Raw genomic sequence first — 17215 nt, 5'->3', positions numbered from 1 at the left:
AGCAGGGGCCTGGGAGGTAGAGAACCTAGATTAGAATCCCAGCTCTGCCAATTGCCTGATGTGTGACATTGGGCAGGTCACTTTACAGCTCTGTGCCTCAGTTGCCTCATCTGTAAAAATGGGGATTCAATGCCTGTTCTCCCTCCTATTTAGACTGTGAGCCTCAAGTGGACCAGGGACTGTGTCTGACCTGATTAACTTGCATCTACTCCAGTGCTCAGAATAGTGCTTGGCACATAGTAAGTGCTTAAAAATATAATCATCATCATCATCAAATCCCTCCCCCAGCACAAGATCAGCACATTTTACCCTTAGAGTGCCTAGTAGTGGTTGGGGTGTATTTGGGAGTTGGCTGGAGGTAGGCAGACATATACGTAGGAGATTCTGGGGCCAATATGACTGCTGCTTGCTCTGCTCCCCTTGGATAACCCCTCAAATTATCTCCTCTGGCAAATGGAGAATCTTGAAGTGGGCTGAGGGAGATGTCCTCCCTTCAAGAGCTTCCCAGACTAGAAGTAGTAGGAGGTCAGAGTAGTAATAGCATCTATTAGGTGCTTACTGTGTGCAAAACACTAGGAAAATCCCAGGGAAAGAATATATGGGTGAGAATCAGACAGGGTCCTTGGCCCTAAGGGCTCGCAATCTAAGAATAAAGCACATAGCAAGTGCTCAATAAATGTGGTCGATTGATTAGTTGAAGCGTTTGTCCTCCTCTGTGAGTGTAACAGAAAAAGAAAAAGTCCTCACTGCTTACCGAACTGCCTGCCAAATCAGTACAAATGGATTACAGGACTTTACCAAATTTTTCTTTGAAATTTTTCAATGTCAAAAGAATGATTTGGGATTGAAGAGGAACCAACATTCTGAGAGCTCAAATGAACAAGAAATCATATAGTTCATTAATTCTCACAACAGCCTACTAAGCTACAGAGGAAACAATGTATTTTATCAAGTGACACAAGGGATCAATACATTTGGAGATTTACCAGTAGTCAGAGAGCTTTTGAAACTCAGAGCTTTTGAATGAGTCCCAGAGATTGAGAGACTTAGCAGTAGCACAGTGTAATTTAGGGGTATTGGTGTAGAAAGAGAAACAATCGACACAATCTCTCTTGATTATATGGTCCAGAATTACATATTTTTCTAGATATTGAGAAAATTTCATTTTGATTGTATAGCCAAGAGGTGGACACACAATTGGTTAGAGAGCTTTGCTTGAAAAGTAGTTAGTTTTTCCCAGTCCCTTTGGAAATGCCACACGGATTGGTTCTAGATGATGTTTGAGGGAAAAAACAAAACAGGGAAATTCACTTAGCTGGGAAAATATGTCTCCAGAAATGCTATTGGCTTTGGCTAAGTGGAATGATTCAGGAAGCATTTGTGTGTCCTAGTGGACCACAAATTAAATTCATGTTAGCAATGTGGGGCTGTTTGAAAGAAAACAGGTATTATATATCTATTTGTCTATATCTATCTATCTACCTATACACCTATATAAGAAAAAAGCTCTCCTGGGTCAGAACAATTGTTCATCCAGCCCAGGATGCTTGGAGGAACAGTGGAATCAAGCAGCCAGTCATTCCATTAATCATACTTATTGAGCACTTTCTGTGAGCAGAGCACTGTACTAAGGAATAAAGGCAGGGAGGTAAAGGATAAAGCAACTCAGGGCTCTGCAAACATCAAACATGCAAACACAAAAAGGGATAGCCTTTTGGTGGGTCCTTTATTGGTAATTTCAGTCACATGTACGGCATGTGTATATATCTGGAGTTAATATATCTGGAAGGAGTGCAGATTTGGAGAAGCAGAGTGGCCTAGCCGATAGAGCATGGTCCTGGGAGTCAGAAGGTCCTGGGTTTGTAGTCCCAGCTCCACCGGTTGGCTGCTGTGTGAGCTTGGGCAATTCATTTAACTTCTCTGTTGCCTCAGTTACCTCATCTATAAAATGGGGATTAAGATTGTGAGCCTCCATGTGGGACATGGACTATGTCCAAATTGATTAGCTTGTAGAACAGTGACTGACACATAGTAAGCACTAAACAAATACCACAATGTGAAAGTCAAGTGATCTGGGGTCTAGTCTTAGCTATGCCATTGGTCTGCTGTTCAGTAGTATCATAGTAATGATAGTAGTAGTAATTGTTGTAGTAGTATGCTATTGTACTCTCTGAAGTGCTCAGTAGAGTGGTCTGCACACGGTAAGCGCGTGTTTTGCACGTAGTAAGCGCTTAATAAATGCCATTATTATTATTATTATTATTATTGTTATTGATGATAATAGCAGTGGCAGCTAAGTGGCAGCAGAGAAGCAGTGTGACCCAGTGGAAAGAGTACGGGCCTGGGAGTTAGAGGACCTGGATTCTAATCCTGACTCCGCCACATGTCTGCTGTGTGACCTTGGGGAAGTCACTTCACTTCTTTGACCCTCAGTTATCTCCTCTGTAAAATGGAAAGTAAGACTGTGAGCCCCATGTGAAACATAGACTGTGTCCAACCTGATCAGCTAGTGTCTACCCCAGTGCTTAATACAGTGCCTAACCCATAAAAAGCACTTTAACAGATGCCATTAAAAAAAAGCAGCATGACCTGGTGAGAATCAGCATGGCCTAGTGGATAGAGCACAGGCCTGGGAGTCAGAGGGACTGGATTCTAATCCCAGTTCTGCCACCTGTCTGCTGTGTGGCCTTGGATGGGTCACTTCACTTCTCTGTGCATCAGTTACCTCAGCTGTAAAATGGGGATTAAGACTATGAGCCCCATGTGGGACAGGGACTGTGTTCAACCCGATCTCCTTGTATCCACCCTAGATCTTAATGCAGTGCCTGGCACATAGTAAATGGTTAACAAATACCACAGTTGTTATTATTTGCAGTACTAGTAATAATAATAACTGTGGTATTTGTCAAGCACTTACTATGTGCCAAACACTCTTCTAAGCACTGGTGTAGATACAAGTCCCTGTCCCACACGGGGCTCACAGTCTAAATAGGAGGGAGTAGGATTTAATCCTTACATTTTACAGATGAGGTAACTGAGGCACAGAGAAGTTAAGTGACTTGCCCAAGGTCACGCCCTCTAGACTGTAAGCTTGTTGTGGGCAGGGAATGTGTCTGTTTATTGTAATATTGTACTCTCCCAAGTGCTTAGTACAGTGCTCTGAACACAGCGAGTACTCAATAAATATGATTAACTGAGTGACTGACTGACTGCTTAAGCAGGGCAGTCCCTCCAAGCTTCGAGAGCTCAGCAGGACTGCTTTTGGGTCCAGCTGCTCAGGTCATGGCTGTGCATGGTGCAAGAATTGGTAAAAGTGGCATGTGACTTGGAAAGACTATTTATGTCCCCAGAGCCTCTTGTTCGGTAGTAGAGGATGTGCTGAAGAGACTCTGAAATGCTCCTGCCATCTTGTTATGATTCCCTCCTGACTGGAGCCGTCTTCACTCTTCAGAAGTATAGGGATGACATGGGCAAGGTCACGTAATGTCTTCAGCGATATTTAATAAGTGCTTAACAAATGTCAGAATTTTTTTTTATTTTTATTGTTACAGTGAGCAAAGGCTCTATTTCCATCAAGGACCTGTAAAGAGAGAATGATTTTATGCCAAAGCACGAGGAATTTAGATGAACATTATGAAGCATCTCCCGCCAGTGAGGATGGAAGGTTTTGGCATTGCCATGGGGAACTAGGCAATTTTTCTCTGGAGATTTCTAAACAGAAGGTAGATAACTGTCTGTCTTGGATCTTTTAAATGCAGTTCCTGGAGACAAGGGGTTGAACTGAATGATTTCCCAAGGTCTATCCTGTCCCAGGATAATATGATAAATTAGTTTCATTGTTACCAGTATTATTTCACGTGCAGGTTCAAAAAAAAAAACAAAAAACCAAGACCAAACATTCAAATTTCTGCCAGTACGAACTCAACCAAATTATCTCATCTGATTTTTAAACCAAGCCATTGTAGGCTTCAGTATGGATACTGTCTGATTCCTTTGCAGTGATATTCTTAAGGATGATTTTATTAAATGTAAAGTCTGACCTTCTCCTTGATCTGACGTGTCCATCACTCTATGAAATGTGCATTCGTTTTCTCTCCTATGGGATGTTATACTCTGAGCATTTAAGCGCACACAGCACTGGTTCTCTTCTCAGTCATGCAATGCTGAATGACTGGAGTCTATGCCTGCTAATCAGAAATGTACATTAATAACACAGCTCTGGGAGTATCACATTATAAAGACTAGCCCATGGGAGAAAATGGGATTTGGGTCCCGGGTACTTGCTGATCGGGACTGGATAAAAAGTTATGGACCACTAATCATGGTTATGAGGCGCCTGGTCACCCAGGGTGGAAACCCAGGTGGAAAAAAAAAAACTCTCTTTGGGAAGCAGTGATCGAGTTTAGTTTTCCCTTCAATCCATTCTCATTTGAAGAACTGTACTCCGGAGACAGGGATGGATAGAACAGTCAAACCCCGTCAAGTCAGTAGGCTGCCTCATGGTTCAGTGAAAACCTAAACCCCGAAATCCCTTTCAGAACAAAGTTTCTTTCAGAAATGCCAGAGGCATCTTGTGTAGGAACAGTGCTGGCACTAGGTAAAAGAGCACTTTTTCTCCCTTTCCTCCTCCCTGCTGAGATTCCGACCACAGGATGAAGGGGGTTGAGAGAGAAGAGGGGGAAGGAAGGACATTCAAATTCATCGAGTGTTTCTGGGGACTATAGTTCCAGAAACTTTGCCTCCTGCTCTGCACACTGACTTGGGGAGTCCAATGATTGATTTGAGCATGCTCAGAATCCTGGACATTCTAGGGAGCTGACTGCCATCATTGTCTTACGTTTGTATGCTCTTGGGAGTCCTGTCTGTCTCCTTCAGGGCCCCAACTTTACCCACCACAGAGGCTACTCAGAGCCAGCGTGGCTTAGTGGAAAGAGCACAGGCTTGGGAGGCAAGGGTCGTGGGTTCTAATCCCAACTCTGCCACTTGTCAGCTGTGTGCCTTTGAACAAGTCACTTAACTTCTCTGTGCCTCAGTTACAGCATCTGTAAAATGGGGATTAAGACCGTGAGCCCCTCGTGGGACAACCTGATTACCTTGTATCTACTCCAGCACTTAGAACAGTGCTTGGCACATAGCACTTAACAAATACCATTAGTATTATTATTACTCAGGATTTGTTTTTCCTGGGGAATAGAGTGGCCTTTAGCAGCACTTGGGAAGATCAGACACCAAGATACACAATGACACTTTGTGTGCTACCCCAGACAAGCAGTCTAATGTAATGATGTCTCACGGACATTTTGCAGAAATTCAGCTCAATTTACCCAGACCTAGAGCTTTTATGTTCCCCTCCCCCACCATCCCCCTCTCTCCCCACCCCAGGTCCCTGACAATGCAGCAGACCACTTTCAAGCCATGAAACGAGGTGGCAGAAGCTGAGCTGAAGGGGGACTGGATGTTTAAAATCAAAACACTGGACTCATAGGCATCTAGTACCATGTCTGTACAGGACATCTGACAGACCAGCTGAAAACTGGACTGTCTGGTATAGAACTGCATGGACGGTGGCCACCTTAGTGGGAGAAGAGTGTTGGCAATAGGAGTTCAGGGTGGTGGGGAGGGTGATAAATAGTCCCTCTAGTTGGGGACTTCCAGTCCGGTAATGGAGCAGAGTGGATAGAATAAATCTCATGACAAACTTGGCTGCACAATACACAGTTATCCCATAGACTAAAGCCCTTCAGGAACCACTGTTATATTTTAGGCTTCCAGGAACCTGCTTGGATTTGCAGTCAATCAATGGCATTTATTTTTTCCCCCTCCCCCCCCCCCCCCAGCTCTGCCCAGCTCCCACCATCTCTTTCCCCTAATGACCTGGCCACATACTTCATGAACAAGATTGAAGCCATCAGCCATATCTACCTAAAATCTCCTCTGCTCCTCTTCAATCCACCCTCCTCCTCCACCCTCTATGATTTTCCTTATATTCCCTACAGTAATTCAAAATGAGATCTCTCTCTCTTCCTCTCTAAATCTTCCCCCCTCCACCTGTGCCTCTGACCCCATCCTTCATACCTTTTAAAAACACTTGCCCCTCCCTTCTTCCCCCCCTTGACTGCCATCTTCAGCTGTTCACTTTCCAATGGCCTCTTCCTCACTGCTTTCAAACAAGCTTAGGTATCCCCTATCCTAAAAAAAGCCCTCCCATGAACCCTCGGGTTCCTCCAGTTAAGGCCCCATTTCCCTCCTACCATTTCTCTCCAAACTTCTTGAGAGAGTTGTTTACACCTGCTGTCTTCTCTTCCTTTCCTCCAATTCTCTTCTAGATCCCCTCTAGTCTGGTTTCTATCCCCTTCATTCCACAGAAACAGCCCTCTCTAAGCTAACCAATGATGTTCTTCTCGAAAAATCTGATGTCTACTCTACTCTGTCCTAATCCTCCTAGACCTCTCAGCTTCATTTGAAACTGTAGACTACCCCCTTCTCCTTGAGACTTTCTCTAACCTTGGATTCACTGACATTCCTCAAAAATCTCCAGTGGCTACCAATCAATCTGCGCATCAGGCAGAAACTCCTCACCCTGTGCTTCAAGGCTCTCCATCACCTCGCCCCCTCCTACCTCACCTCCCTTCTCTCCTTCTACAGCCCACCCCGCACCCTCCGCTCCTCTGCCACTAATCTCCTCACCATACCTCGTTCTCGCCTGTCCCGCCATCGACCCCCGGCCCACGTCATCCCCCGGGCCTGGAATGCCCTCCCTCTGTGCATCCACCAAGCTAACTCTCTTCCTCCCTTCAAGGCCCTACTGAGAGCTCACCTCCTCCAGGAGGCCTTCCCAGACTGAGCTCCTTCCTTCCTCTCCCCCTTGTCCCCCTCTCCATCCCCCCATCTTACCTCCTTCCCTTCCCCACAGCACCTGTATATATGTATATATGTTTGTACATATTTATTACTCTATTTATTTATTTATTTATTTTACTTGTACATATCTATTCTATTTATTTTATTTTGTTAGTATGTTTGGTTTTGTTCTCTGTCTCCCCCTTTTAGACTGTGAGCCCACCGTTGGGTAGGGACTGTCTCTGTATGTTGCCAACTTGTACTTCCCAAGCGCTTAGTACAGTGCTCTGCACAAAGTAAGTGCTCAATAAATACGATTGATTGATTGATTGATTGATTGATTATCTTCTCTTGGTTCTCCTCCCATCCCTCTGACTGCTCCTTCTCAGTCTCCTTTGCTGGCTCTCCTCTGCCTCCCATCCTCTGATGGTGGGGGTCCCTTAAGGCTCAGTTCTAGGTCCCCTTCTATTCTCCATCTGTACCCACTCTCTTGGAGAATTCATTCACCCCCATGGCTTCAACTACCATCTCTAGGCCAATGATTCCCAAATCAAGTCATGCCTTCTCTTTCCCTGCAATCTTCGATTTCCTCCTGCCTTTAAGACATCTCTACCTTGATGTCTCACCAGAATCTCAAACTAAACATGTCCAAAACTGAATTCCTTATCTTTTCACCCAAACCTCGTCCTCCTCTGTATTTCCTATCATTCTAGACAATGCCACACTCCTCCCTACCTCACAAGACAGTAACCCGGTCATTACCCTCAGCTCAGCTCTCTCATTCCACCCACATATTCAATCTGCCACCAAATCCGGTCGGTTCTACCTCCACGACACTGCTAAAATCTGCCCTTTCCTCTTCATCATTCACTCATTCATTCATTCATTCATTCAATCGTATTTATTCAGTGCTTACTAAATGCAGAGCAATGTACTAAGTGCTTAGCACTTCATCCAAACTGTTACCATGCTGATCCAAGAACTTATCCTATCCTGCCTTGGCTACTGCATCTGCCTTTCATTCAATCATATTTATTGAGCACTTACTGTATGCAGAGCACTGTACTAAACGCTTGGGAAGTACAAGTTGGCAACCTGCCTCCCTGTTAACCTCCCAGCCTCCTGTCTCTCCCAACTCCAGTCCATACTTCACTTGGCTGCACAGATTGTTTTTCAACAAAAACATTCAGTCCATGTCTCTCCACTCCTTAAGAACCTTCAATGGCTGCCCATCCATGTCCACATTAAACAGAAACTCCTTACTATTGGCTTTAAAGCCTTCAATCAGCTTGCCCCATTCTACCGTACCTTACTCGTCTCCTTCTACAGCCCAGAATTCACACTCCGCTCCTCCAGTACCAGTTTACTCACTGTGCCCGAATTTCATCTATCTTGCCACCAACACTTTTCCCAAGTCCTCCCCCTAGCCCGGAACGCCCCCACCCTTCCATATTCATTCATTCATTCATTCAATCATATTTATTGAGCACTTACTGTGTGCAGAGCACTGTACTAAGCTCTTGGGAAGTACAAGTTGGCAACATATAGAGAGAGTCCCTACTCAACAGTGGGCTCACAGTCTAGAAGGGGGAGACAGAACAAAACAAAACATATTAACATAATAAAATAAATAGAATGAATATGTACAAGTAAAATAAATAAATAAATAAATAAATAGAGTAATAAATATGTACAAACATATATACATATATACAGGTGCTGTGGGGAAGGGAAGGAGGTAAGACGGGGGGATGGAGAGGGGGACGAGGGGGAGAGGAAGGAGGGGGCTCAGTCTGGGAAGGCCTCCTGGAGGAGGTGAGCTCTCAGTAGGGCCTTGAAGGGAGGAAGAGAGCTAGCTTGGCAGATGTGCGGAGGGAGGGCATTCCAGGCCAGGGGGATGACGTGGGCCAGGGGTCGACGGCGGGACAGGCGAGAACGAGGCACGGTGAGGAGATTAGCGGCAGAGGAGTGGAGGGTGCGGGCTGGGCTGTAGAAGGAGAGAAGGGAGGTGATGTAGGCGGGGGCGAGGTGATGGAGAGCCTTGAAGCTGAGGGTGAGGAGTTTCTGCCTGATGCCTAGGTTGATTGGTAGCCACTGGAGATTTTTGAGGAGGGGAGTAACATGCCCAGAGCGTTTCTGGACAAAGACAATCCGGGCAGCGGCCTGAAGTATGGATTGAGGTGGGAAGAGACAGGAGGATGGGAGATCGGAGAGGAGGCCAATGCAGTAGTCCAGACGGGATAGGATGAGAACTTGAACGAGCAGGGTAGTGGTTTGGATGGAGAGGAAAGGGCGGATCTTGGCAATGTTGTGGACCTGAGACCGGCAGGTTTTGGTGATGGCTTGGATGTGAGGGGTGAAGGAGAGAGCAGAATCGAGGATGACACCAAGGTTGCGGGCTTCTGAGATGGGAAGAATGGTAGTGCCGTCAACAGTGATGGGAAAGTCAGGGAGAGGGCAGGGTTTGGGAGGGAAGACAAGGAGTTTGGTCTTGGACATGTTGAGTTTTAGGTGGTGGGCAGACATCCAGATGGAGATGTCCTGAAGGTAGGAGGAGATGTGAGCCTGGAGGAAGGGAGAGAGAGCAGGGGCAGAGATGTAGATCTGGGTGTCATCAGCGTAGAGATGATAGTTGAAGCCGTGGGAGCAAATGAGGTCACCAAGGGAGTGAGTGTAGATCGAGAACAGAAGGGGACCAAGAACTGAATCTTGAGGAACCCTTACAGTAAGGGGATGGGAGGGGGAGGAGGAGCCTGCAAAAGAGACTGAGAATGAAGGACCAGAGAGATAAGAGGAGAACCAGGAGAGGACGGAGTCTGTGAAGCCAAGGTTGGATAGCGTGTTGAGGAGAAGGGGGTGGTCCACAGTGTCGAAGGCAGCTGAGAGGTCGAGGAGGATTAGGATAGAGTATGAGCCATTGGATTTGGCAAGCGCAACTCTCCTCCTCTTCAAAGCATCATTGAGGTCACTTCTCTTCCAAGAAACCTCCCCCAATGAAGCCCTCTTTTCCCTGTCTTCCTCTCCCTTCTAAGTCACCTATGCATTGGATCTGTGACCTCTGGGCATTTGATATTTGCCCCACCCCAACCCCACAGCACTAATGTACATATCTTTAAATTATATATTACAAATTGCTTATTTATATTAATGTCTGTCTCCCCTTGTAGACTGTAAACTCGTGGGCAGGAAACGTGCCTACCAACTCTGTTACTCTGAACTCTTCCAAGCGCTTAGCACAGTGGTCTGCACAAAGTAAGCCCTCAATGAATACTATTAATTGATTGATTGATTATCAGGCAGAAACTCCTCACCCTGGGCTTCAAGGCTCTCCATCACCTCGCCCTCTCCTACCTCACCTCCCTTCTCTCCTTCTACAGCCCAGTCCGCACCCTCCGCTCCTCTGCCGCTAATCTCCTCACCGTACCTCGTTCTCGCCTGTCCCACCATCGACCCCCGGCCCACGTCATCCCCCGGGCCTGGAATGCCCTCCCTCTGCCCATCCACCAAGCTAGCTCTCTTCCTCCCTTCAAGGCCCTGCTGAGAGCTCACCTCCTCCAGGAGGCCTTCCCAGACTGAGCCCCTTCCTTCCTCTCCCCCTCGTCCCCCTCTCCATCCCCCCCATCTTACCTCCTTCCCTTCCCCACAGCACCTGTATATATGTGGGGCCCCCTTTTAGACTGTGAGCCCACTGTTAGGTAGGGACTGTCTCTATATGTTGCCAAATTGTACTTCCCAAGCGCTTAGTACAGTGCTCTGCACATAGTAAGCGCTCAATAAATACGATTGATGATGATGATGATGATGATGTATATATGTTTGTACATATTTATTACTCTATTTATTTATTTATTTATTTATTTTACTTGTACATATCTATCCTATTTATTTTATTTTGTTCGTATGTTTGGTTTTGTTCTCTGTCTCCCCCTTTTAGACTGTGAGCCCACTGTTGGGTAGGGACTGTCTCTATATGTTGCCAATTTGTACTTCCCAAGCGCTTAGTACAGTGCTCTGCACATAGTAAGCGTTCAATAAATACGATTGATGATGATGATGATGATTAATTCATTCATTGAGTATCTACTGTATGCAAAGCAAAGACCCAAGGAGCAAATTTAAGAAAATGCTTTCAAAAGTTCCTCACAATATTTTCTCCCCTTGATTTTAACCTAGTCTTTTTTTAGGAATCTAGCTGAAAATCAACGAATAAATACTAAAAACACACACAGATTTTTCATTTCAAATGAAACTTGTGCTCTGCACCCAGTAAAATTGGTTTGGAAGCAAATTTTGATATACTCTTAGGGTAGCGAGTAGAGTGAATTGACCATCCATAAGCAGCAAGTAGAAACTTGTCCCAACTGAAAAGGCCGTAGTTTTTGTGGCCTAATCTAAACTTGATTTTTCCAATTTGTCCAAAGCCAACAAGTTTCCCTTGTGTAATTCTCTTCATTACCACTGGTGCTGAACTTGTCCATAAAACAAAATTGCCTGGAATTTGGCTCTTCATATCTAATCAGTCAATCAACCAAACCATCCATCCATCAGTGGTATGTACTGAGTGCTTACTGCATGCTGACCATTGTACTAAGTGCTTGGGAGAGAATAATCCAATAGCATTTGTAGACATGATCTCTGACAGCAAGGAGCGTACGTAGAGGAAAACCTACATAGTCTAATCAATCAATCAATCAATCACATTTATTGAGTGCTTACTGTGTGCAGAGCACTGTAGTAAGCACTTGGGAAGTACAAGTTGGCAACATATAGAGACGGTCCCTGCCCAACAGTGGGCTCACAGTCTAGAAGGGGGAGACAGAGAACAAAACCAAACATATTAACAAAATAAAATAAATAGAATAGATATGTACAAGTAAAATAAATAGAATAATAAATATGTACAAACATATATACATATATACAGGTGCTGTGGGGAAGGGAAGGAGGTAAGGCGGGGGGATGGAGAGGAGGAGGTGGGGGAGAGGAAGGAGGGGGCTCAGTCTGGGAAGGCCTCCTGGAGGAGGTGAGCTCTCAGTAGGGCCTTGAAGGGAAGAAGAGAGCTAGCTTAGCGGATGTGGGGAGGGAGGGCATTCCAGGCCGGGGGATGACGTGGGCCGGGGGTCGATGGCGGGACAGGCCAGAATGGGGCACGGTGAGGAGATTAGCAGCAGAGGAATGGAGGGTGCGGGCTGGGCTGTAGAAGGAGAGAAGGGAGGTGAGGTAGGAGGGGGCGAGGTGATGGAGTCTAGAGGCAGTGTGGTCTAATTGAAGGTCTCGAAGTCAGAAGACCTGGTTTTCTAGTCCCAGCAGTGCTTTGAGACCTTGGGTAAGTCACTTAACCTCTCTTTGCCTCAGTTCCCTCACCTGGAAAATGGGGATGTTACCCACTCTCCTTCTCTCTTGGACCGTAAGCACGGTGTGGGACAGGGACTTTGTCTGAGTCGCTTATGTTGTAGCTATCCCAGCATTTAGAGCATAGCATGCACATAATACGAGTCATAATTATTAGCATAATTGGGAACATCTTTGTTCATTCTCAAAGGATCTCAGAAGCACCTAGCTAATCGCTGCCATGTTTAACTTCATTTGTAGATTCCATGGCTCTGTTTCCAAACCGGACTTGGCTTGAGACCCTGAAAAAAAAAAAACCTCTAAATAAATAAAACCCATCTCATTCTTTAAAGGATTTGGGCTTTTAGTTATTCATTAGCAACTGCTTTGAAGTATTGGAATAACACATCTGTGAAGGTTCTTGTACTTTGGGACGTCGATTCTCGGATTTTGAGCGAATGTAACATTTTCTACAGCCTAAATGTCTCATTGTTTCCATAAAACCTTAGGATTAGAAAAACATATCACTTTAATTTTCCTCCTATTCCACATCAGTATGAAACCTTCAAAATCATCAGAAAGGAGCATTTCCCAAAAGCAGCAGGGGGGTAGTGGGGGGCAGGCGGGGAAACAAAACAAGGATGACTTTATTTTCTTGGATGAGAATTGGATCACTGTCCTAAGTAAGGACTGATAAAGGGGGAAGGAGCATGTTTTTGGCATAAGCAGCTCCTTCTGTCTTGAGTGTTATCGTTGACAGAGTCCCAAATCCACCTATGAGGAAGAGCCAAAAGTAGTGTTTGGATTAAACCAGAGAGACACTCACTTGGGTGGCATCCTTTGGTTTTGAACGCAAAACACTTTCCCCACAGCGGAAGGTTTATGAATTCTTCCAAAAGCGGTTGGCTTTTCTGAGTCTCTGTAACCAAAGAAACTCAATCCCTGTATTTTACAGAAGTCGTAGGTCATCTTTCCAGTCTGCTTGGGAAAGAACCGAGAGTGGCTAATATTAGACCACCTGAACAAACAACAGATTACCAGACTCTCCCTCAGAGGTCTTTCCCAGCTTTGGGAGAGGGGAAAACTACTTGTTTTTGTCTCTTTCTAGCAAAACTGATACTAGTCATCTCTCTAGAGTCAGAAAGAGGCTGAAATTCAAGTCCAGCTTGCTCTTTGGCTCTCCCTTTAGAAGGTTAGTGGGTTCCCGTGGGTACCTGGGAGCAATAGAAAAAGTAAGGCTGAAAAACCAGTTGACCGGGCATAGAAATGTGAGCAGGTGGGGCACCAGTGAATTGGTTAGGCTCTCACAGGATATCAACTCCTGTCTCCATTTTGGAGGATTCAGGAGAAAGTGGCCCAGAAAGGAATCTTCAGCTCTTATACGGGGGTGAGGGGTCTGATTCCCCTGTTTTGGTTTGGGCCCTCCTCCAGCCTGTGGTATCACTGGCAGTGTCCATGTGAGGAGGGTCCAGGAAGTGGCCATGGTGAGAGGGGGCCACAGAAGCATCTATTTTTTTATGGTTTTTGTTAAGCACTTACTACACGTCATGCACTGTTCTGAGTACTGGGGTAGATACAGGATGCTCAGGTTGGGCACAGTCTCTGTCCCACTTGGGTCTCACAGTCTAAGGAGGAGGGAGTAGGATTTAATCACCATTTTACAGATGAGGGAATTGAGGCCCAGAGAAGTGAAATGACTTGCCTAAAGTCACACAGCAGACAAGTGGTGGAGCCGGGATTAGCAACCAGGTCCCCTGACTCCCAGGCCCATGCTCTTTCCACTAGGCCACATTGCTTATGGTTCTCTTGTATATTTCCCTCACCGAGCATGATGGGAGGAGAAATGAGGTGGTGACAACAATGGGGTCCACCCCACTTTGTAGTGTGGTCTACTGGAAAGAGCACCGGCCTGGGACTCAGGGGACCTAGGTTCTAACCCTGGCTTTGCCACTTGCCTGCTGTGTTATCTTGGCAAAATCACTTAGCTTCTCTGTGCCTCAGTTTCCTCATCTGTAAAATGGAGAGTCAGTACCTGTTCTCCTTCCTAGCCCACTATGGGTCAGGAACTGTATCCAACCTAATTATCTTGTAAATACCCCAATGCTGAGTACAGTGCTTGGTCCATAATAAGTGCTTAACAAATACTGCAACTGTTATTATCATCTGTTTTTTCCATTTGTTGTCTTCCTTGTTCTTTCTCATCTTCCTCAACTGGTATTCCCCAGGCTATTGAAATGGACACTTGGCAAATCTCTGGCCCTGGAACAGTGGTTTATATTCTGTCAGTACTGGTTGACAGCACACTTAGTGGGCTGAAGTCTTGGTTTTCCCATTTTAAGAGGCTATACTTTAAGGAACTTCTAATGGATTTTCTTCTTGCCCTACTACCTTGGGAAAAATCAGTGGGGAAAATCTCCGAGAGACAACTGTATTTCCCCCAAACAGTAAAAAGTCACCCCTCTCCTCTCGTCTTCCTCCTCCCCACCCTCCAGAGCTTGCAACCAATCAAGGGACAAAGATTTAAAGCCCAGGTTGAAAACATGCTTTATAGTTACACCATAAGGTGAAAAAGGAGATGAACTTGTGCAAGCTGGCATGAAAATATTTGTAATTTGGGAAATTACAAAATCTGTAATTTAATGTTATTTATTTTATATTAATATCTGTCTCTCCCTCTGAACTGTAACCTCGTTGTGGGCATGGAATGTGTCTGTTTATTGTTACAATGTACTCCCCCAAGCACTTAGTACGGTGCTTTGCACACAGTAAACACTCAATAAATGGGAATGACTGACTGACTGACTTTAGAACAGGATTCCAAATGCAAACTCAACCAACTCAATCAGGAGGGCATGAGCAGCAGCATGGCATAGTGGGTAGAGCCCAGGCCTGGGAGTCAGAAGCTCATGGGTTCTAATCCCGGCTCTGCCACTTGTCTGCTGTGTGACCTTGGGCAAGACACTTCATTTCTCTGGACCTCAGTTACCTCATCTGCAAAATGGGGATTGAGACTGTGAGACCCACATGGGACAGGGACTGTGTCCAACCCAATTTGTGTGTATCCACCCCAGTGCTTAGTACAGTGCCTGGCATGTAGTAAGTGTTTAATAAATATCACAATTATTACAATATGATGTACACATTCCCTGCCCACAGTGAGCTTCCACTCTAGGGGTATTCAGACATTACTATAAATAAATGACAGATATGCACATAAGTGTTGTGGGGCTGGGAGGAGGAGTGAATAAAGGGAGCAAGTCAGGACGATGCAGAAGGGAATCGAAGAAAAGGGAAGAGGGCTTAGTCAGGGAAGGCCACTTGGAGGAGTTGTGCCTTCAATAAGGCTTTGAAGTGGGGGAGAATAATTAGTAGTTCCAGCAGAAATGTCTAATCTGGTCCCAAGTCCCAGCACCAAACATGCACATTTGGGGAATGCCCCAGGCTGATGAAGGAAATGCTTTGGAGGCAAAGAGCTCTGTCCTCGCTCAGAGCTGGCTCAAGAAACCTGGCATCACCATCGACATGCCTGCCTGATTGACAGATTGCATGTGAGGTTTTTCCACTGACCTCCTAGTTCTATTTCCTCAGGGTGCTACCTGTCCCTCCAGCCTTGCTGAGTGCCTGCCTCTTGTTGACTTAACCCAGAGGGAGGCAAATGACACTTTTGCTCAAAGCAAAGAGTGAAAGGAAAGATGTCAACAAGTTGTTTCATGCTGGAAACAAGGTTTTTTAGATGATCCACATAATTCCAGATAAAAATGATCTCAGTTCTATTCCTCACCCCTGCCTCCTTCCACTGTGTTGAGAATGGGCTAGGGGAAGAAACTATTCCCTATAGGAAAGTTAGGAATATTGGGAGGTGCACTTACTTCTTTAAGTCTCTCTCTGGAACCTGTTGTGGATAGGTAACGTAGGCGAGGTGGCACGGAATTCTTTGAGAACCCTCCTCTACCCCTGGTAATTCCTTTAAAAACAGTGTTGTCCTAGTGAGAATCACATTTAGTGTGGATTCAACCTCAGATTTGGCTATAGATAAGCTGTTCTGGATTGGAAGCTCCTTGAGAGCAGGAACTATTGAACTCTCCCAAGTGCTTGGTACAGTGCCTAGCACTCAGTAATAATAATAATAATAATAATGGCATTTATTAAGCACTTACTATGTGCAAAGCACTGTTCTAAGCGCTGGGGTGGTTACAAGGTGATTAGGTTGTCCCCTGGGGGGCTCACAGTCTTCATCCCCATTTTACAGATGAGGGAACTGAGGCACAGAGAAGTGAAGTGACTTGCCCAGAGTCACACAGCTGACAATTGGCAGAGCTGGGCAATGAATGCCATTGTTTGACTGGTCTCTGGGCTTTCGTGGATCTATGTTTAAAGAGGGAAAATCAATCGATCATATTTACTGAGTGCTTATTGTGTGCAGTGCACTGCACTAAGTGCTTGGGAGAACACAATATAACAGAATTGATACACACATTCCCTGCCCACAAGGAGCTTACAGTCTAGAGGGGAAGACAGACATTATTATAAATCAATTAATTATGGATATTCATTCATTCAATCGTATTTATTGAGCGCTTACTGTGTGCAGAGCACTGTACTAAGCGCTTGGGAAGTACAAGTCGGCAACATATAGAGACGGTCCCTACCCAACAACGGGCTCACAGTCTAGAAGGGGGAGACAGACAACAAAACAAAACATGTGGACATGTGTCAAGTCATCAGAATAAAGAGAAGTAAAGCTAGATGCACATCATTAACAAAATAAATGGAATAGTAAATATGTACAAGTAAAATAAATAGAGTAATAAATCTGTACAAACATATATACAGGTGCTGTGGGGAGGGGAAGGAGGTAGGGCAGGGAGGATGGGGAGGAGGAGAGGAAATGGGGGCTCAGTCTGGGAAGGCCTCCTGGAGGAGGTGAGCTGTTGAATATGAAGAGAGAGGGCATTCCAGGCCAGAGCCAGGATAATAATAATAACAATAATAATAATAATAATAATAACGATAATAATGACCCAGCAGACAAGAAGCAGCACAA

The sequence above is a fragment of the Tachyglossus aculeatus genome, chromosome X4, assembly GCF_015852505.1.
Source record: "Tachyglossus aculeatus isolate mTacAcu1 chromosome X4, mTacAcu1.pri, whole genome shotgun sequence".
Classification (NCBI taxonomy): domain Eukaryota; kingdom Metazoa; phylum Chordata; class Mammalia; order Monotremata; family Tachyglossidae; genus Tachyglossus; species Tachyglossus aculeatus.
This window is presented reverse-complemented; position numbering follows the sequence as displayed.